This window comes from Arctopsyche grandis, chromosome 12 (genome assembly GCF_051622035.1).
Source record: "Arctopsyche grandis isolate Sample6627 chromosome 12, ASM5162203v2, whole genome shotgun sequence".
Taxonomy (NCBI): Eukaryota; Metazoa; Arthropoda; class Insecta; order Trichoptera; family Hydropsychidae; genus Arctopsyche; species Arctopsyche grandis.
Window position 1 is genome coordinate 14,776,433 of NC_135366.1, and position 22,671 is coordinate 14,799,103.

At 32.9% G+C, this 22,671-nt stretch overlaps 1 long non-coding RNA gene and 1 other non-coding gene across 2 annotated transcripts in view; both read left to right on the top strand.

Annotated features, from left to right (window-relative positions):
• LOC143920355 (uncharacterized) overlaps nucleotides 1–22,671 on the top strand; it is a 371,671-nt gene that overhangs the window by 228,753 nt on the left and 120,247 nt on the right. The gene's annotated exons all lie outside the window — the stretch shown is intronic.
• On the top strand, nucleotides 19,279–19,350 carry TRNAM-CAU (transfer RNA methionine (anticodon CAU)). Its single transcript has one exon. It is a non-coding gene; the product is annotated as a tRNA-Met (tRNA).

Genomic DNA, 22,671 nt, shown 5'->3' on the forward strand with positions numbered 1-22,671 from the left:
TGCCTAATAGTTTATGCATTAGCTAGTTAATTTGTTATTTTATCTTTAATTTATACTAGGAAGGCCTAACAGGTAGCCTCAATGCGCCTTCCTGGCCAGAGACATTATAAATTTGATACAAATATCGTTAGTATTATACAGAGTACATAAATCCATATCAATTAATATCCACAGAGACATCTATGGTCAAATTTGTAGCTATTATACAATTCAGCGAAATTCGAAATTGCTGAAAACTCGAGATTTAGCGAGAAAATGGGTAAGGTTGCCAATTTGTTGGAACCGTGTCAATGAATATTGTATTAATATTGTATGTACATACATTATAACTGGCTAGATTAATTCGTATATGAACAAACTAGTATGTTCATAAACGGACGAAATGTACACTTGAACTGTAATTAATATATGTACATATATGTATAATATTGTTATAGAAGAGCTACTAAATTGTCAGTTAATATTTAAATACATTCCATTGTGTTTATAGTACATTGGAACTTCACATATCAAACTTCGCAATTTCAAAATAAAGTGATCAATTAATTTAAGTACTGACTATTAAATATAATTTACTTAACTACCAATAATTGTATATAATTGACCATTTATTATGATTACTGGTGTACTAATTCGATATTGTTTATTTGTATGTCAAAGTGTTTCACGCTACTGACGAATGAAATTACGGTTCTAGGACACTTACCCCCTGGACACATACCCCCCGGACATATACACTCGGTCAGAAACCCCCTGGTCATTAACCTGCAAAAACCCCTGCCAAGGATAAAAATATTTTATAAAAATTGACAGTGTCTTTAACAAAAAGTCAGTATCCATTATCAATATGGAAGAAATCCAATACATTTCCAAATTATGGGATGGTAGCATTCGAAATTTGACTGGAAACTTCTGTGTCATCCTTTAACATCATCATTTGTTCTTGGTAATTCATCGTGGCATCTCGAAAACATATTCCATATTTTGATGGAATAAGTTGGTTGCCGTCGTCCACGACGTTGTGGTCTTCCAATGTAAAAATCTTAGAAATAATCTGCGACTGGTAAAAGTTCTCGAGGTAAAAATTCAGATAATGCTTCAAAAGCACCGACAACTTCATCTATTGGAACAAATGCGAGAGCTGGTATCATTCGTAATTTCAGTGCAAAATCGGAATCTTCTTGGTAACGTCGTTGCATCCCATTTTCTATCATTTTCCGATAGATGTTTTGGCTGAGATGAAAGAAACATACTTTAATTTCGCAATCTGACTGAAAGTCTTTTAAATTGAAATTTATTCTATTTACAACAATAATTTGAAATTAAATATTGTATATAAATTGAAATTAAATATGCTCTACCACACTTAATTTATTCTTATTTATTACTTTTAAATTATTAATTATTTATTACAATTTTTAAATATTTTTTATTCATGGTGGGGGTTATTTGCATGGGGGGTTTTTTGCACGGGAGGTTAATGACCAGGGGGTTTTTGACCGGGGGTATGTGACCGCGGGGTATATGTCCAGGGGGTACATGTCCGGATACCTGAAATTACATACCTGAATATGGTATAGGTACATATCTATATACTAATAATTTATAGATAGTGTCTAGAAGGAATAAACTACTTGTTCTTGTATAAGCTGCGTTTCACTTGTCTCCTATCAAATATCCTTAAGAGGGCTGGACACCAGCGCCTTGTCCATACAAACGTACTATACTTATCCCTTCTTCAATTATGGCTACAGAGAAATTATTTTTTAATATGCTATGGAAATCCACCATTGGGGTGCATCTATCATTTTATTTTTTTGATTAATTATTTTTTATAGGAGCTAGGAGCCGCCAAACATCTATAAAATCGCCTCTTTTTTACACCCACAAAAAGAGTCCAGCTTGCTTATTTAACGGTCGATTTAAAAAAAAATACGCCAATAGTTGCACATAAAATATCTTTCTCATACTGATGATGAAATTTTTTTAAAAATTGGTCCAGTTTTGGAGGAGAAAATAGGAGAATACGAAACCTCGATTTTGTCGATTTATAATACGTATTATCTGGTGGAAGCGCAACTGTCGCATTCACTCAATATATGTATATATTGATATATATTGTCGCATTCACTCAATATATATATATATATATATATATATATATATATATATATACATATATCGAAGAAAGGAACGGAAACAAATTTAAGATTTTAGGTGTACAGCCCTCTTAATACCTAGAATCCCACATTAGTATTCTTGAATTCAATATTTCCCCGAATTTTCGGTATACATTAAGTACATATTAACCAAATGTCTTTTTTAATGAACTTTTAATAATTGTTGAATTAATGCTATACACACTGCAGTGTGTTTATGGATTTTTAAATTTGATTAAATACGCATATGTATATATTTTTTGCTGATGAACATTTTCTCTTCAAAAATTTCTACATAAATAATAATATTTATAAATAATACATACATATGTATGTATGCACATAGACGAGCAATATGCCACTTATGTATAAATTATGCATGAAAATCCCATATAATTTGCTAGTATAATTTTTAAGAATTTATGGTACCTTTGGATTTACAAATAATACTTATTTTAAATTGCTTCATCGACCTTTGTGTGTTGAGGTCTATTTCTGTGCTAATTTGCTTATCCTCCCTATCGCGTCGCGGCTGGCTCAAATCCGCAATAGTGGTTCATTTGCGTAGCCCACTCTCGCCCTCGCCACCTCCCACCCCCCCGACCACCTACATATAGTCGACCACCTAGCTCGCGAAAACTTTGCCAATATCCTGTTTTCGCCGGTATTGACTTAACAACCTTGATTTTCCAGTGTGCCACCTCACCTCGTTCTCTCCCGACCTCGCCTCATTATTTTGGGGTCCGTCAGGTGCGTGAAAATCGGGGGCCTACCTCTTGGCTTTCTTCCTCCTTCTCCTCCTCCTCTCCTTTGCTCTCTCCTTCTCTGTCTTGCCCTGGTGTGGTAGAAATAACGCATTTTCCCAGCCGCGCGACGACGGCCAACTTTCATTTTCGACGATTATGTCTGAAACGGGGTTTTCTTCAACTTTGATGTTGTTTATTCTTCTCGAGCTGTGTTTCTTTCGGCACGGACTAAAAGTGCCCTTTACGTCTCTGTGCCCGTTTCTCAAAGCCAGGAGTTAGTAACCATCTTCATAAGTACAATTTCTTAGTTGAGAATTCTTCCACAGCTCCCATTTTTCTATAATCGTGTGGAATTCCATATCGGATATTCGTCTTCGAAATAATTGTATAAAAAATGTATCAAAATAAATATATGTACATTATATACATTTAAAAAATAATAATTTGCAATATCATGGACATCAAACTCAACGATTAGCATAACATGTTAATTTAAAATATTATTTAAGGCCAGAGTAGAATAAAAGATTAATAAAGTGAACAATTAAGCCGGTGATTCATTTGTATCATATTACGAGAGCATATACTCATAAACTTCGCGTAAGAGTTCGCTTTATTATCTTTTTAACCTACTCTGACTTTTTCACTGGCCCCATTTTTAACGGAAACACTTGGCACTAAAATATTCTTTAATTAGAATTAAGAAATAAAATAGTAAGTACATATATACATATACATACATACATATGTTAATACATGTATTCCATAACTACATATGTACCATTATTCAATGCTTTTCTTCTTTGTTTTTATTTTTTTTCATTGTTGTTATTATTTTTAATATGTTGTAATGCTGTTTATTTCCGTTTTTTATATAATAAAAAAATACATGAAGGGTATAGACATATTTTCTCATCAACGAGACTCTCCACAAGTGTATTGGTATGGTTATTGTTGATTATGTCATAGAATCTACGTCAATTTGTTAGTAATTTCTACGACTAAAAGAATGTTATTTCGCGTCTGTATTTTTTTGTTTAGTATACATGGGCGTGCTATAAATTACTTTTAGGGACTTGTTCTGGATTATTCGAGTTTTAAATGATTAGTACCTATTGGATGAATTATTCCATACAAGTGCATCATGGGCTAATATTGATAATATGACCGCGGAATATAACTTTATTTTATTTTGTAATGGTAATGAACTATGGAAATTAAATACTGAGTATTTAAGGATATATCAGTTCTTTTTAAGTTCATAGAATTAATTTTTGAATATAATATAAAAAAAAACATATTATATTTGCATTTTTTGTTAATCAGAATATTTTTTTATTTTTAACACTCGAAATTAGATATGTACATACAATAAAATAAATAAATATCAACCAATTGACTTTTGACAATTTATATATACAGCCAGCATATATATACAGCCAGCAGCATAGCTCGGTCGTTAAGCTACTGCTTAGCGTCGAGAGGCGCCGGGTTCGATCCCACGAGCTGACCTCGATTGAAAATAATTTTTCTGAGTATATTTGTAGTGGTGCTGGTCAGACCTGGATATTTGTGACTCCAGGTTGATCGTTTCCTATCAGAGTTTGCCAATTTTTCTCTGATTTCATTGTTGAAACGGTTCCCGATTAAAATTTGGCTAAAAATCCTTCCTACCTACTATGTCACCACTATTTGAGTATGATTAATGTACAATAAAATGTATGTACAATTCATAGATGTCTCGTTAATTTGCGAGTTTTCAGTGTCTCGTAATTTAGCGACTTGTATAATAAAAATGCTGTATTGTTTATATTTGGCCAGGAAGGCGCATTGGGGTTTACCTGTAAGGCCTTCCAGTAATAAAATGTAATAAAAATAATAATATACATACATATATAATTGATTATCACTGCTGTACATTATCTTACTATTTTCGAAGTTTATGTAAGTTTGAGATTTGCACCGTTGTTATCAGAAGTCCTACTTCAGGTGCTTGCTAAGTTAACCAACGAAAAACAAATGCTCGTTGCGAACCTAGCAATTCGTTAATAATTTCATCGCTTTCGGTCGACGGGACCCTTCTTGAGCGAAAGCACTTTTCCTCTCTCACTGGGATCCTTTTACAAGGATTGACTGTGCACAAAAGACTTGTGCTTTTCTAAGCCGGGCTACGCAATTCCAGCTTCGGATTCAGTGTGTTTTGTACGAAATCGTATTTACAAATACTCGATTGGATGACGTAATTGCTGGAAAGCTTTCGATAATTATATTCATTATTATATATACGTGGTCTGTGTGCAGTGTCTGATGCTGCGTGAGACTTGAATCCTCGCAAGGATTACCATCGAATGTCGCCCCAATTTCAATAATCCCTACGAACATATTAGCTGATAATATTCCGAGAATAGAATATTCTCAGCCGGATGAGAGGGGTGGGAAATCTTTACGATTTTCCGGCTCCATCCTTTCCTCCCCCGGCAAGGGATTTGTTTCCATTAAAATTTATTAAACGCAATTTTATTGGGTTTAATAAATTTTGTTGCATTCTTAACGAGCTTCGGGCAAAGGACGCCGTTGAGAATGAATAAGGGTCCGACTCCCGTTCAAAGTGAACTTTTAATCAAAAAAGTTATAAAAAGTCGAGTAATTTTACAAGATTTTCAACCCTTTGCGTCCGCTTTAATATTAATAATCGCAAATCGAGACTGGCCTCTTAAAATGTTTATTCATTTAAATTTTAATTTGAAATTTCAATTATTCTGCGAATATTTTCCACGTTGATTTACAACTCCAAAACACCTCGATGTTTTAAAATATAATAATGAAAGTCACGTATTTTATAATATAATACATACGTACATACATATATGTATAAGCAATGATTTCATCCTATATTTGTTAAAATGGGTTCCCAACAAAAGGATTCATTGTACATACATACATATGTACATATGTATGTACCTATACATACCTAGATACAAAAACCATTTTTTTTAACAAAAACATAATATTATTTTTTTATAAATCGCTGAATTTAGAGATGTTGAACAACTCGAACTTTGCGAGACATCTATCGATAAATTTGTAGAATTTAATAAATCAGCCAATTCTAGATGCTTTTAATTCAAATTTTGCGAGAAATAGTACAGGGTTGTATTTCTCTGTCCTATTATATACATACATATATAAATTATATACTCTTGGCAACCTGATTTCTCACAAATTAGGCTCGATAGTTTTCTTCTCGGATCGAATTTATAATAAATATATCCATGATCAATCAGTTTACATTACCATAATATTTTTGTATTTTCAGAAAAAAATGCTGGCAAGTTAAAGTATATTTACATATATGGACAATTTAAAAAAACAATTTTCCGGAAATTGAAAATGTTTAAGAAAAGATTTCTAGAAACCCTTAAGGTGCAGAAACACATAGTGGCACGCAGCTCGTGTTTTTTTTTTTATATAGTTTTGCACATGCAACAAAACGCTGCTAGGTCAAATCTGTACCATCACATTTCTTCGCAAATGTTATCCCCTGGAGTGTTTTCAGTGATATTTTATCCTTGTATTGTATGGCATAGACTTGACAGTGATCGTTAATGGCGAGTACCATATATGAAGATATGTAGGGGAAACTTGTTGAAATAATAAGATCGTATGAATTAACAATGACATGAAGATTTAGTTACGCCTATTACAGATGAAAACTACGAGCGCGTGCCGAGACGCAATTTTGAGTGTGTTCTTACCATTAAACACTCATGTAATGATAGCAATGTCTAAAAATAAAATCCATTTAGTATAATATTAAGGTGACACAATTTATTCGGTGCAATGTTTCATCTTGAACGGCACATTTTTATAAAATTCAGGTAAAATTTTACTGTTGCATCACCTTTATGAAATACGCACCGTAAGTCATGAATTATGTACATCCATGCGTATAGCGCTTAGGCTTGGGCTATATTTACCTTTGATATATTCAAATTATACTGAGGGTTAATTAGTTTAATCGCAGCGAATATTTTTCCAGAGTGCACGAGAAAATCCTCGGTGCAGTAAAGAAAATTGCCTAAGACCCCCAAACCCCTCTCATCTCTCTCTCTCTCTCCCAAACCCTCTACGTCCTTGTAGGGGGCGTTGTCGGACTTGCCGGCTTAAGCGGCGGCAATTTTATATTGCGAAATATTATTCCGAGTGTAAATTTTATGGGAAAACATAAAAAGTTACATTAAAATGAAAGCTCGCGCAGTTAAGAGTGATTTATACGGACTAAAATAAGTCTTACACGGCGGCAACTGCCGGGGGTGGGAATTTCGGTCCACCCTACCTCCCTCTTGCACGGTACAAACCCCCTTCTATAATATTTCTCTCGACTGTGAAGGCGGCTATGGCACGAGGAGATGGTAGAAAGGGGGTGTCCGTTGAAAAAAGTCAAAGAATCTCTGACGCTTGCAGTGTGCGCGACATAATTCTGCGACGAACCACTCCGAGAAGTGGTCTGACAAATGGACCCGAATAAAATTTTCCAACCCCAGATATAAATGAAAGTCATTTAGCATCCTGATGGCTCTATCGGTATCACTTAGGGTCCACCTCGTAATTGGTACATTAAAAAAAGAATCGGGCTTTGTTGTTGTCCCCTGTTTTTTTTTCTTCTTTTACATCGCGTTTGTATGCACGTTCTAATAAATTCGAGTCAGGAAGTTGTCGCGCATATTTCACTTCTAATCGCGCAATTCAAAGCCGATATTTTTTATTCGTACTTGTATATCATTATGCTAGTTAAATGTGCAATTTTATTTTTACAATTTCTAAATTTAGATTAAAAAATAATTTATCTGTTTTTTTTTTTATAAAAGAGTCGATGCTAGCAAATAATAAGTACAAAAGCTACTCAAGTTAGTAAATAAAATTTCATCATTATATGTATTATTTTTTTGACATTATATTCTTCTGTAGTATTGTTTTGACTATCGAACAAATCAGTCGGCATAGTCAAAATATTTAAATTTAATATACACATATTGTATGTATATTAAATTTAATGTTTAAAAGTAAGCATTTTCCAAACTATACTAAAAATATGTACGTACAATAAAACGAAATGCTTTTTCTCTGTCAATATATTGTTTTCATTATATTAATATGTTTTCAGAAATAAATAATTACTGAGCATTAAGAGAAAAAATTTAAGTATATTGAATGAACATAAAAAATATATATGTTCATGTATGTACATATGTTACACTCCAAGTGTTCACTTCCGTTTCGTTTATGAATATACTAGTTTATTCATACAAGAGCTATTAAGTGCTAGCAGTCAAAAGCTATCTTCAAATAGACTCACCAGGTGTTGCATAAAACTTTTAGCTGTCAAAGGTTTTAGTTTCAAAACGCAAAGTATTTCATAGGTAAATCTATGGAAACTATTTTTAAAAATATTGCAACCCAGTGTAGGCATACATACATACAAAGACAATGGAAAAAACTATTGAGAATACTTAAACGTATGCCTAAAGGTGCAAACACACTGAATCGTACGGCATGCACGTGCTTGTGGTTTCTAAGTGGGAAGGGTGTTTCTTTAGTCATTGCTCATTCATATGATGTTATTAAGCCAACGTATTTGTCCTACATTTTGAAAAATGTGGGAATCATCGTTATCGATCACTGCAAAACCTAAAACCACTCCGATTAAATATCACCGGGTTTTGACCTGGTATATATGTATGTACATATCTGGTTTTTTTACATGTACAAAACAATCTAAAAAAAAAAACACGAGTCGCGTAAGATTTTGTGTGTCTGCACCTTAATAGTTTGTTTATGAACAAACTAGTTCGTTTGCCAATTCGTACTTTTGATTTGATTTTGATTTTTAAATGCTTTTTATTATTATTAAATTATATTCACAATACATCTTATATCTACTTTAATAGCTAATGTATTATATTATTCTAATGTTAATGTACAGCATAATAGAAAAAAGAGCCCAAAAACCTATTTACAATTTGTTCTTTGGTGTACACTATAACTGGCCAGAATGGTTCGGATATAAATAAACTAGTAAAAATTTCTAGAAAAAGTGTTTCAAGGGCTTTGAACTCTTTGAATATCATCTATGGTTTAAATTATGTAACTGTATGATTATATGTACATATACAAAATTTACAGAATTTAAAAATTTATTTCATATACAGTCATGGGCTAGATATACTCGGAATCTCGGAAACGCACTGGAAGAACAACGGCCATTATAAAACTTCAAATGGAAATACGATATATTTTTCTGGTAACCAAGATTCGTCACATAGCGGTGTCGCGGTGATCTTAGCATCTAAATTAACCAGTGCACTAATTGGCTACAACCCCATAAGTGACAGACTTATACACTTAAAACTCAACACGCATCCGTATAAACTAAACATCCTTCAAATATATGCTCCTACTGCAGATGCCGAAGATATTAAAATAAATGCGTTCTATGCTTCACTACTCGATACATTGTCAAATATCTCAAACAAAGAAATGACCATCATTCTTGGTGATTTTAATGCCAAAGTCGGTAATAATAGCAACATTGATAACATAGTAGGTAAATATGGATTGGGTATTCAAAATGAGAGAGGAGAGAAACTTATAAGTTTCTGCATTGAAAATAAAATGTCCATTATGAATACTTGGTTTCAACATCATCCTAGGCGATTGTACACTTGGATATCTCCTGGGGATCGTCACCGCAACCAAATCGATTATGTATTAATAAATTCTAGATGGAAATCATCGATACATAACGTCAAAACATATCCAGGTGCAGATTGCGGATCGGACCATAACTTACTTGTTGCTAAATTTCGACTGAAATTGAAAATGATTAAAAGACATCAAAATAAAGCAATTAAACTCACCAATGATGATGTAATTAATTTTGGCAATGTAATCAGAGAAAAAGATGCAGAATTCCAAATAAATCCTAATGTAGATGTAGAAGAGTCTTGGAAAATTTTTAAAGATCTCATAATTCGGTATGCCAGAAAACATCAAACACCGCAAAATGAACATCGTAAGTCTTTTATCTCTGATTCAACTTGGGTTAAGATAAAAGAACGTAAAAGACTTAAACAAACTGGCATAACATCGACAGAATATCTTGAAAGGTATGCAATATTACATAAAGATATTCAAAGGAGTTGTAGGCGGGATAAAGCTAAATATATAAATGACATATGTGAGGAGATAGAAAAACACGCATTAAAGAATCAGGCAAGGGATATTTTTCACAAAGTAAAAATCGTCACTCAAAAATTTTCACCCAAAACTTGGACAATAGATGATCAATTTGGAAACACGCTTACAGATATTGATGTGATACTCAACCGATGGAAAGAATACTGTTCGGAATTGTACAGTGGTAGTTCGTCGACCTCAATTGTTTCCCTAATTGATGATGTCAGGGAGCCTGACATCTTGACATCTGAAGTTGTAAATGCCATAAAGAAACTGAAATGTAAAAAGTCTCCTGGCAGCGATGGTATACAAGCTGAACTTCTGAAAGAGCTTGGTGAAACTGCGATAAAGGCGCTATGTAATATGTGCAACAAGATCTGGGTAAACGGAGTATGGCCGAAAGATTGGGTCAATTCAATATTCATTCCCTTACACAAGAAAGGATCTACAAAAAAATGCGAGAATTACAGGACCTTAGCCTTAATATCGCACTCTAGTAAAGTATTGCTGTATATCATTAAAGATCGTTTGAGCAGTTACCTTGGATGGCAAATACCGAACGAACAAGCAGGGTTTGTAAAAGGCAAAGGGACGAGGGAACAAATACTGAATATACGTCAACTCATTGAAAAATGTCGGGAGTTTCAAACTCCAGCCGTTCTTTGTTTTATAGACTATAAAAAAGCTTTTGACTTTGTGAACTGGGACTATCTGTGGAAAGTTCTACTGGACATGGGAGTCCCCATGCATCTTGTAAAGATAATACATAACTTGTATAATGATAACAATGCAGTAGTTCGAATCAATTCGCTAAACTCGACAAATTTTCGAGTACAACGTGGAGTAAGGCAAGGGTGTATATTATCTCCAGACCTATTTAATATATATGGAGAGTATATAATGCGTAGAGCACTGGATGGTTGGAAGGGTGGAGTGTCCATTGGTGGAAAAAAACTATCCAATCTTCGGTATGCGGATGACACAACGCTCATAGCTAATAATCATGAGGAAATGGCCGAACTGATCCGTCGTGTTGAGACAGAGAGTAATGTGCTTGGCCTCCAGATAAACCGCCCCAAAACAAAAATTATGATAATTGGCCGTCACCAACAGCTGCAAAACAACAACTCAGCTTTAAACGGTATAGATGTGGTTGATAATTTTGTCTATCTGGGGTCACTCATATCTAACAACGGCGGCAGCGAATTGGAAATACGGCGCCGGATTACATTAGCAAAATCGGCAATGTCACAACTAACGAAGATTTGGAAGAATAGAGCCATTACAACTGCTGTCAAAATCCGTCTCGTGAAGAGTCTCGTTTTTTCTGTCTGCCTTTATGGTGTCGAGACGTGGACCATGAAGGCGGCGGATAGACGGAGAATCGATGCCTTCGAGATGTGGTCCTGGAGACGGCTACTGCGCGTGCCTTGGACCGACAAACGCACGAATGTGTCTATTCTTGAAGAATTGAAAATCAAGGATAGATTGTCAACAATATGCCTGAAACGTATATTGCAGTTCTTCGGCCACATTGCACGAAGAGGTGAGGAGAGCCTGGAGCGGTTGGTTGTGGTTGGTAGCGTCGAAGGCAGAAGAGCCAGAGGCAGATCCCCCGCACGCTGGACTGACCAAGTATCTGCAGCGACGGGCGCTTCCACGGTAGCAAGTCTTCGCCTGGCCGAATTTAGAACTGAATGGAGGCAGCTGGTTGACCGCACATCATAGTCACGATCCTCAGTGATGAGGGAACCGACAGCAATAATACAAAATTTGGGTACCCCAATTGAAAACTACGGATTTTACATATGTATAATAGATACAATTACAATGTAAACTGATAATCCATTTATTGACTACTTTATGTACTTAAAAATATATTAGCTTTGGTAAAGTGTCCATGCATCGTTAGAATTGTCAAACGATTGGAAAACATATGACTGATTTTTATTGCATATCTTTGTACATCTACATATCTTTGCTATTTTTTTATATGGAGAATGGATTAGGGTCCTTGTGTGTGTTCGCTCGAGGCGCTCGACCGCCGATCCTCAAATATTTATTGGTCGGACGTATCGGATGTTCCGCAGATATGAGTTCGTCGGAGACGGATGCGAGCAGTTGTAAAAACATCCCTCGGGGTGAGTTTCGGAATGCGACGACGATAATCCAGGATCATCCCTCGGATGCTGATGCTGGCCAGTACTAAGCGCGGGATGAGCGATACTCATAGAGCGACGTGTCTTTGCTTGCAAATCTCGCAATATTCGAAAGAAAATTTAATAGCTGGAATTTTTCCCCGGCTCATCTTGGAAATAATAATTTGAAGACTGGACGAGTCTTTTGTTTGCTTAGTCAGGCCATTTTATTACTATGTACATATGTGCATTTTTAGTTGTACGTTATATGTATATTGGTGTATAATGATCTACGTGAATGGCTCGTTTGGGAATAATATAAACTTTAATTCGATTTAAAATTGACGCAAAGTTTGTTCATTGCTTTATTTTTATTTTTCTTAGATGAGTACATTTGTACATTTAACTTGTTGGTTGTTTTGTTTACAAACGAGACATTCTTTTACATTCATTCTTTTCGTTTTCTGAAATTCTTCTATTCTAAAGTTTCGGTATAAATTTAGATTGTCGTCGTTCGTCTAGGATAAATAGTTTCACTATTACATTTCGAAAAACGGAAAATTTACAAAGTTTACTGAAAGTAAACACCCACAATCTTTCCTCTCAACGTTTCTAAGCATTCTGTTAATGTTATATACTATTATACAAATGTATTGCAACGTGTAAAAATGATAAAATTGAATTAGAAAAGTTACTCCAGTGATTCAAATATAAATTTAGACATTATGTATGACTTTAAATGACAATTCTATTATATATTATAAACCAAGTGATAGACAAATTAGGTATTCATTAACGCTAGATAATTAACTGCTCAGAGCAGTTCCTGCGAATCTTTTTTCGATGGGATTAATCGCATCGAAACAAAGTTCGCGTCACATGTGACAACAATCACCCATTGTACGAACGTAACAATACGTAACAGCAAGTTGACGCAAACCATACAACCAAAGCCGATAACAGCCAACAGCTGACTCATGATCTAGAAAAAAATGTGTGGGCGTGTGTGTGTGTGTTTGTGTGTGTGTGTGTGTGTGTGTGTGTCTGTATATTTTGGGAAATTTTTGAACACCGTTAGTCCTATCAAACTGAAACTTAGTATCCGTTACTGAAATTCTTATCGATACCACGTAAATTTTATATACATACATATATTACATATTTTGTCTCTGTATACTTTACATTTTTTTTGTTTTTTCTCTCTATGTTATATTTTCGATCATTGTGGCGCATTAGGAATTTCTGTTATACCCCAATGGTCCAAACTATAAAATAAATAAATATATTATCATATATATACAATATCGCTATTTTGTGTGTCTGTGTGTACGAATATGATACGAATATGATAACAAAAGAAAAAAGCTTCTATATATAATGTTTGCTACCAATGTTTCCTCTAGACTAATTGACGGCGCTAAGTCTCTAAGCATTTAGTGCCATCTATTGAAAATTTATTTAATTAATAAATTAATTGATTAATTTTTCTATTGGTGTTTTATATTATTTATATGTAGGAAAGCAGGTATTTTTTTTTCATATGAAACAATTAAATATTAATATATTTAAAAGGTATCTGAAAAAAATTCGACCGCGTGCAGATAGAACACAGGACCGACACATTTATTTTAATTTTTTTTTATTTAATAACTTAATATGTCAACACCCCTGCGATGATATTTCATCGGTTAGAATATTAGTGATATATGTATGTTTTAGAAATATTAAAAAAATAATCAAAATCAAAAAACTATTTAAAAATGTCGTAAAATCTGTACTTAAAATATCCACCTGTAATATTGTACGATGTGCCAATTCGATTTTCACACCGCACTTAGGTAATAAGAGTCATACCACAAAAGTTAAGCGAAATGTCTAAAGTAGGGTTAGCCAGAGAGGAGGGGATGAAGGCAGGGGTCTGACAGCATTTTTTCCAAAGTTTTTATCCCTCCACTTACACGCCGGGTTTCATAGACAATCCAAAAAGATGACCCTCGAATCCGACGTGCACTTACGGAGAAGTGCTCCATTTCGCCCCGAATCGAACCAAGGGATAAACCAATAAAGGGCGACCGTTTTAGGAACATCCCCACCTCCCATCTCTCTCGGGTCGACTCTGGTCTCCCTCGACTGTCCCTACATAGATGGCGTCGTTCTATCAGAGAGAATCATTGCAATATTTCTTTTCAATGAAACAGACATGAAGGGTGGGATTTTGCGCACCCCATCGTAGGGATGCACCGTGCGATTCCTGTGGGAAGATTCCCGCTCGTGTCGGTCGTATATCAATGTTTATCTTATTGCGCGTGGCGAACCGAATCCACAGGATTAACGAGGGGTGCGTGTTTTTGCTGGGTTTGAGAAACGCTGTTGGAAGATGTAGACCGAGTGCAGCTGTGACCGCTCGCGTACTCAATTTGCGCTATGGAAATTCAAATTTTTCACAGGGGTACTATGCAAAGTGCCCTTAGGGGTGGTGGGGAGGGGTTTAAGCAATGGTTAAACTTTGTTATCTTGCACCATAAGAAGGGGACGATGTATAATGCAACAAAACATTACCGGAACTAATTTCTTATTAGCATTCGTAATGTTTCTTTGTGTTATTATCGCAATTGCAATTACATTTGACCGCTGTTTTATTACATTGATATATTCAAATGTGTTTTCAAGCTAATAATAGCTATTTTTATTCGGTTTCAATACACTGGAACATAAATTAAACATTGACATTATTCAAATATACTTGCGTATTCATAGCTTTAAAGTTTTTGAAATATATGTATGATATGTACATATGAGCCGCTTTATTTGAAAGTGGGAAGTTCAATTTTCAGTTCCAAAAACACTATTTCTGTTTGAATTTATTCACAAATTGTTATCGCTTATTTTAATTCGAAATGTACAGAATTTCGGAAAAGCAGAATAAACGTATTACAGTCCACCAGTATTTTTAAATATTGTTAAACGCAAATCATTACATTTTATGTTTTGCGACATATTTATCGAAATGGAAAAATTGGACTTATGCCACATAAAATTATAAAGGCTCATATATTGGATGATTGCATAAGTTCATACCAGATTTTCAAACATGAAAGTAAACGTTTTTCAACGGTTAACGGGCAAGAACTTATTTTAATCAACTAATATTGTAATATTAGTTAATTTACATAATTTAAAATAGAATAGTATATATCTAGACACATACTAGAAACATCTACTGTTTAAATATTATCATACTATGTACATGCATACCTATATGTATTATATGTAGCCTGGGCTTAGAATATTTGTTCAACTACAAGTGTTTTTGTTTCACACATTTATTAGTATTCCGTGAATTGTTTACGAAATACATTTTACGAACTATATTTTACATGGATTCTGAACAAAATTTATTTAGTATTGTTTGTCGAAAACTTCATAAATAAATTAGATAATGATACAAACCGGCACATTTTGACTAACATAAACGTTATTGACTGAATTTCCAAAAAATAAACAGGTTGAGTCTATTATTATAAATTAATTTTATTAGATGTAAAGAATCGTTATGATTTTATTTTAAAAACATACAACGCTCGTCCAAAGCCCTTCCAATGCTAATATTGTTAAATACTTGGTAATATTTAATAAATTTGTGTTTTATTGTACGTATGTATAATGTATGTATGTACCTACATATATGTCTGAGTTGGGTCTGGCCTTGCTGTCCAATGTACAAAGCTTTGTCAGTACGTTATGGTTAGAGTAACTATATACATACCTATTTACATAGTACGTATGTGTGTATGGATTATAGTTAAAATAGCCCAAACGTCTTTAGAATTGGACAAATGTAAATATACTTCAATTCTAATACGAAAGTTTTAAATTTCCTTTATGCACGCGTTTAGATACACTTATGTATACTATCCAGTATTGTACTTCAATAGCTTGGCACAAAACTGCACAAAATAAAACTAGTTCTATTCATACTATACAGTACCATCCGTTTTGTAACGTTCATACTTGTTTAGGATGGGTGCAAGGCAAAATCGCCTTACATATACATCACAGAGTGCAACGATATGGCGCATTGTTGCTTGCGTCGTATCATCGAGTCAATTTGTCACAATATGACGTTTCTGAAAATATCCATATATGTACACTGTCGTTAGAACGAGTGCACTCTCCATCATGACGTACTGCTTGATACGTTTCGGTGACATGTACTGCTGTATAATATGAATAGAACATATCGGTTGCTGCTGTATTGAATACGTCACACATGTACACATTACGGAACATATAAATGTGTCCATTTAGAATGTACTAAATTATATCTTTTGTATTGCCGTTTAAGTGTACATAGTTGACAGCTTGAGATGCGCTTGTACAAACGAACCTTTAAACGTACCATTATAATTAAGATTTTTTTTTATTTGTAATATAAAGAAATGGGTTACATAGTACATACAATTTTACAGGATATAATATTTAATTTCATCGTTGGTCATGTATACCTTATCAGATAAGAGGAGCTCTTGTGCCTGATAAGGGCTAAAGATAAAGATAAAGATAAAGTTCTAAATTGAAAAATTTACTAAAAATCTTAAGTATTGAATTGGTAACCCTCTTCAATGGATATGTTCTATGGATGAGAGAAAAATATTTCTGAAAAAAATAGTTGCCGTTTGTACTTATTTGGTTTTATCAGAAGTACTCGGGAGCGTAATTGTTGAAACTTTGTGAGGAAAAACTGGAAAACTTAAAGTGGTGCATGATGGGAACTCTTGAAAGAGACTTGTAGAGATATTTTACGTCATAAGTAGAACAAAGGGAAAGATAATGTAAGTCGTGATTTTGTCAAAGTTACTTACATGATTATTCTATATAATTTTTAAATAACTACATTCAAACTACGGAAATTTAAATAATTCAGTAATTATAATCATGATTTTATCGTTTTTAATATACCATAACTCACACACAAGGGGAAGTAAGAGTATTATTTTCGAGTATTAACCACCCAGTAACACCCTGCAATCCAAGAAATTCTCTTCTCATACAACGATCATTAATCAACTTCCCCCAGTGTACATTTAAATTTAGTCCAAACTCATAAGGGTAAAAAGGTGGGCTCGTTTTAAAAAAAAGTTTCTATGGGGAAGGGGGAGCACAGTACGCAAGTTAGGGTCCACAATTACAGAAACGGTAACAATTTACAACGGCAAAGATGATCTATCAATTATGAATCGGCATTTGTCGAGGGAAGGGGCCCCTCTTCGTCCAGTAAACAATGGTCAAAGTCTGGGGGACTATATCGATCACTGAAAAGGGGCCCCGTGCGTGCCGCTCTCATACAATATTCATCCCCTAATGGTGGAGCCATTACGGGCGAAACTCGTGTGTTTAGACGCATTGTTAGCTATATGTACATATATTTATTTTGTTTTTAATTTCATCTTATTCTTTAAGTCGCGCAATTTCATCTTTGTACTTGTAATCAAAGAGAAATAAATACATTACTTTACGTGTCGATTTAGAATTAAGGTTCGTTTATACCAATACAGCTCTGCACCTAAACCGCAGTATGAAAAATATTATTTAGTACTTTTTATATGGAAACAATCATGTAATGTGTACGTGGCGTATCTAAAAAGCAGCAACTGACATGCATCTATTAATATTATAAAACAGTATAGATCATGCTGCTGTATAATATGAGCAGGGGTTCTATTCCGAATGCTACTGGCCAAACCTTGGATATGTCAAGATGGATCGTTTCCTATCAGAGTTTGCCAATTTATCTGATTTCATTGAAACTGTTCCAACAAATTGGCCCTGTTCTATCCCTTTTGCAAAAATTCGAGTTATTCGGCATCTCGATTTTCGCTGATTAGAAAATGCTACAAAAATGTATCCATAGATGTGACTGTTAGTTGTTTGATCATAGATGTCGTGTTCGATAAATGAGTATACCTGTTTGAATAATTAATAAATAATTCTTAATCTGTGTAACACACTTGTCGCATTGGAGCAATCCGTTAGACGAGTGGGCATTATTGATTGAATAAATAAAATTAATATAGCAATATATACATGTCACCGAAACGTGATAAGCAGAACCTGCTATCTTTGGCCACAATGGAAATATTCACATATAAATATTTTCGAAAACGTCATATTGTGACAATATTGACTCGACGATATGCATGCAATATTACACCGTATCGTCACACTTTGTAATGTACGTATATATACATATGTAAGCCGTCCAAAAAGTATGAACATGTTGAAAACGGGCGGTGCTGTATAGTATGAACAGACGCAGTCTTTTCCGTGCAGTGTTGTGCCGAGCCGTTGACGTACTGTGCTGGATAATATAAACGGAATTTTATACGTAGGTATATGGTAATTGCTTTTCTCCAGTGTAATAGAAAATGTTTTATTTTATAATCGAAATCTGAAATATATATTTCTTAAATGTTTTTGCATGTTGAAATTAATTTCATAAAGAATTTTTCGTTTGTTAATATGATGAAATTTATAGCCGCCGTATCTAACATTGAGTTTTTTTAAATTTATTTAACAGTCTTCTACTAAGTAATATGCAGTTTTTACTATTTACATAGCACTTTTATATACATATATTTATGTACAATATGAATACATAAAAAAATTTAATATAAACTTTTGTTCTATTAAAAAGTAGAAGAAACGAAAATTAATATACATTCAGTTTTTAGAGTACATGCTGATATAACATACCAATTATGCTCTTTGTATGATTTTTTGATATTATGTTATTATTTAATACATGCAATAAAATTTTTTGCATGTATTAATAATTAAATTATTTTTTGGAACATTGTAAACAGTTGAAAATAAATCATAAATATACGTGAAATCACATATGTATTTACTTACGTATACCTAGCAAATATACCATAGGTTATCTTTAAGCAAATATTGAGGAAAACTATCTGGTGATAAATAATAAGGTAAACGACATAGAGCAGAGTGGCGCAGCGGAAGCGTGCTGGGCCCATAACCCAGAGGTCCGTGGATCGAAACCACGCTCTGCTAGTTTCTTTTTATTTGTATTTTTACTTTTTTATTACATTCAATACAACTTTTTATCAATATATTTATTTTCATGTAATATTATTAAGCTAGCGATATAACAAATTTGCTAATTTAGTATATGTATTCCTATAGGTAGAAAGGTCGCCATGTTCACGTAATTTAATATATAATTCCAATTAATTCTAAGATGTATATTATATTGTACACGTATTAATATAATAGACACTGTATTCCCAATATGTATTTCATGGAAAACGCTTTGAGATCGATCATATGTAATCTGCAAACGTGATTATATCATGATAGAGATGTTGACTATGATATGTGAACCATGGTAAACTCCCACATTGTACATATATAACACATACAAAGTCTCATTAGAATATTAGAAAATTATAATTATAATCTATGACTAAAAATTTAAATTTATACATTTGATTTGTAATTTTAGTTACAGTTGTATTTAAATATAAAATTTTATTTTACTGTATGTAATAAAAATTGCATATAAACAGGCGTAAAATTACAATCTATGCAGATTGCATAAAATCAGGCGTAAAAATAAAATTATTTAAAATTATATGTATGTACATACATACGTACATACATATATACTACATAAATATCTATGTATGCAATATTACAAAATTACATATATAATGAGTATATTGTATTATTTTATTTTATGTGCTATATTATATTTATTTACATATTTATGTATATATTTTTCCGGGGCTTATTTCTATTATTTTTTTTAATTATTTTAAAAAACAAAAAGAAATGGCATTACAATGTTTATAATATTGACAACAAAAGAGTTTCTAAAGATGCATAAAAACATTGAAAAAACAACAATAAAGGTAGAAATGGGAATAATAGTAGATACGGGATATGTGTATGTATGTTCATATGTAAATTATATAAAATTACTAAAACGAAAAGTGATCGAACAATATAAATTTAAAGCGAGAAAATCAACAGCAAAAAGGATCAATATGAGGATCAACAAAGGAATATTGTTTAAAAAAAGAGAAAGATCTACATACATATATAAAAATGAACAGGGATTAATGATTATATAACATCCATATTAAGTCTATTGTATACATTTTACATATAAGTCATTTATATACATTTTAAGTCTGACATAATTTAATATATGTTAGACTTATAATAAGCTACAATTCTGGAAAAAAATAATTTTGATTTTGACTTAATATAAACGTACATTTATACCGCCATTTATGTATAGCTATATTTATAACCAAATCAATAATGTTGGTGTTTATCGGTTGAGAGAATATTCTGGTTTGAATATTCTTGTTATATTCGAATAGATAACTTTCTTTTTGTATACATATATGTATGTACTACATATGTATGAATGTTAAAATTTCGAATGATGTTTCTTTTTGCAATATTACACAATAATATGCATATTTTGATGTAATGACAATTTCACATTCATTATAGTAAAATACACTATCGAAAAAACAGTTTGTTTACACATCAATTTTGATTGCCTGGTTTCCCCTACATCATACTTAGGCCCTAATGGTGAACCATTCCTATTTACACATTTGGAAAATGCGTATCTATCGTGACTGTCTGGGAATGTGTCTGTTCGTGATAGACTTTAAAGCGATTAAATGACATTTTGTCCTTATCGAATCGACGTATACATTTAGGAGTTTATGTACATACGTATATTATATATATTTATATATATTTAGGAGTATGTGTACATATATTATATTTCAACTCGAAATTCGTTGCATTGCTTTATGAGCGGGCGCTGATGGTACTTGCGAGTGTACTCACACATGACTAAAGCCAAATAAAGCCACTAAAGAAAATGCGTGCACTGCTGAAAATAGCATTTTCCGTTCGATTGCACCGCAACAAAGGTTTTGCACGAATGGAGGGAAAAAATACATATTGCTGGCAAAGCCAATACGCCGAAAGCTATTCGAAACCAAAGTTGTGACGCTCCAGGTTCCCTAGTTCGAGGTCTGTCGATAATGCTCGCGTAAAACATGTCGAGGGGTCCGGTTTTGACGCTAGCGATCGGCTTCGGCTTTTCAGAATTTTCCGGAAGGGAAAATCTTCAAGGTGAAAAACTATGCCATAAATTTCGGCAAAGTATTGCGAACCCGAACGAGCGATTTATGTTTCAACATAAAAATATTTTTCGTAAACGTATATTTAACCGTTTTCTCGACATGCAAATTCGCCTCTACCATATTATTAAATCGATTATAAAAAAAATTCAAATTTTTTCAGAATAAATGAATTTTCAAATATTATGAAAAAAATGTTATTCTTGCTTCAAATGTTTTTGAAAAATCGCCATTAGAACTGGGAATTAAAATAATCAGTATTCTGTTCAATTTATTATTGGTTTAAAACGTGCTACAGATGCATTCCATTCTTTCATAAAATTCAAGATGAATTCGTGATTGAAGGTACTAAAGTTGAAATAATGACCTAATAGGTATTCTTTATTTTGAAGTTTAAAAATTTATAGTGAGATATACATTTCTCCATGACTATGAAGTAGTAAATATTTGTATTTCTCAAATACTGGTTTATATTATTTTAATATGTACTATTGTTTTTTTTTTTCAGAAAAAGATAAGCGGTTTAAATTCGTCATATCTACATATGTAAGACTTATTTTCTATTTAAAAATTATTTATCGTATATTATGATATTACATATATGTATATATGCATGAACATATATGGGGTCACCTGAAAAACATTAATTCTCGTTAAATAAATAATCAGTTTCTATACTGTGGGGCTCACTGTACATGGAATTTTATATTTTTATGTGTATTAATTATATTTTTTCTCAGTGTACTGCTTTCTTGTTTATATATTATTCTGTATGTGAGCCAATTTAAATAAATAAAATAAATACTTCTAAATAAGGTACTCAGACCATCATAGTAATCATTACATTTTCGAATCTCTCTTACATGTTACGACTTACATATCTCAACTTTTAATTCAATATTTATTGAATGCAAATTAATTATTTTGCATAACATTAATATTCTAGAATTTTCAATTTAAAATATTTTGATTTATTGTAGTTGTAGTAAAGATAAAATTATTAATCTCATTCAAAATTGATAACATATTATATTCAAGTATAGAAACGAAGAGTTCATTTAACGATAATTGGTGAAACCGGGCCCACCGGTACATATCTACATACATATGTATGTATGTATATAGTATGATATCAGATATGTCTCTACTTTCATTTGATTGAATCATATAATATCAGTTCTAATTATTTTCTAGATTTTTA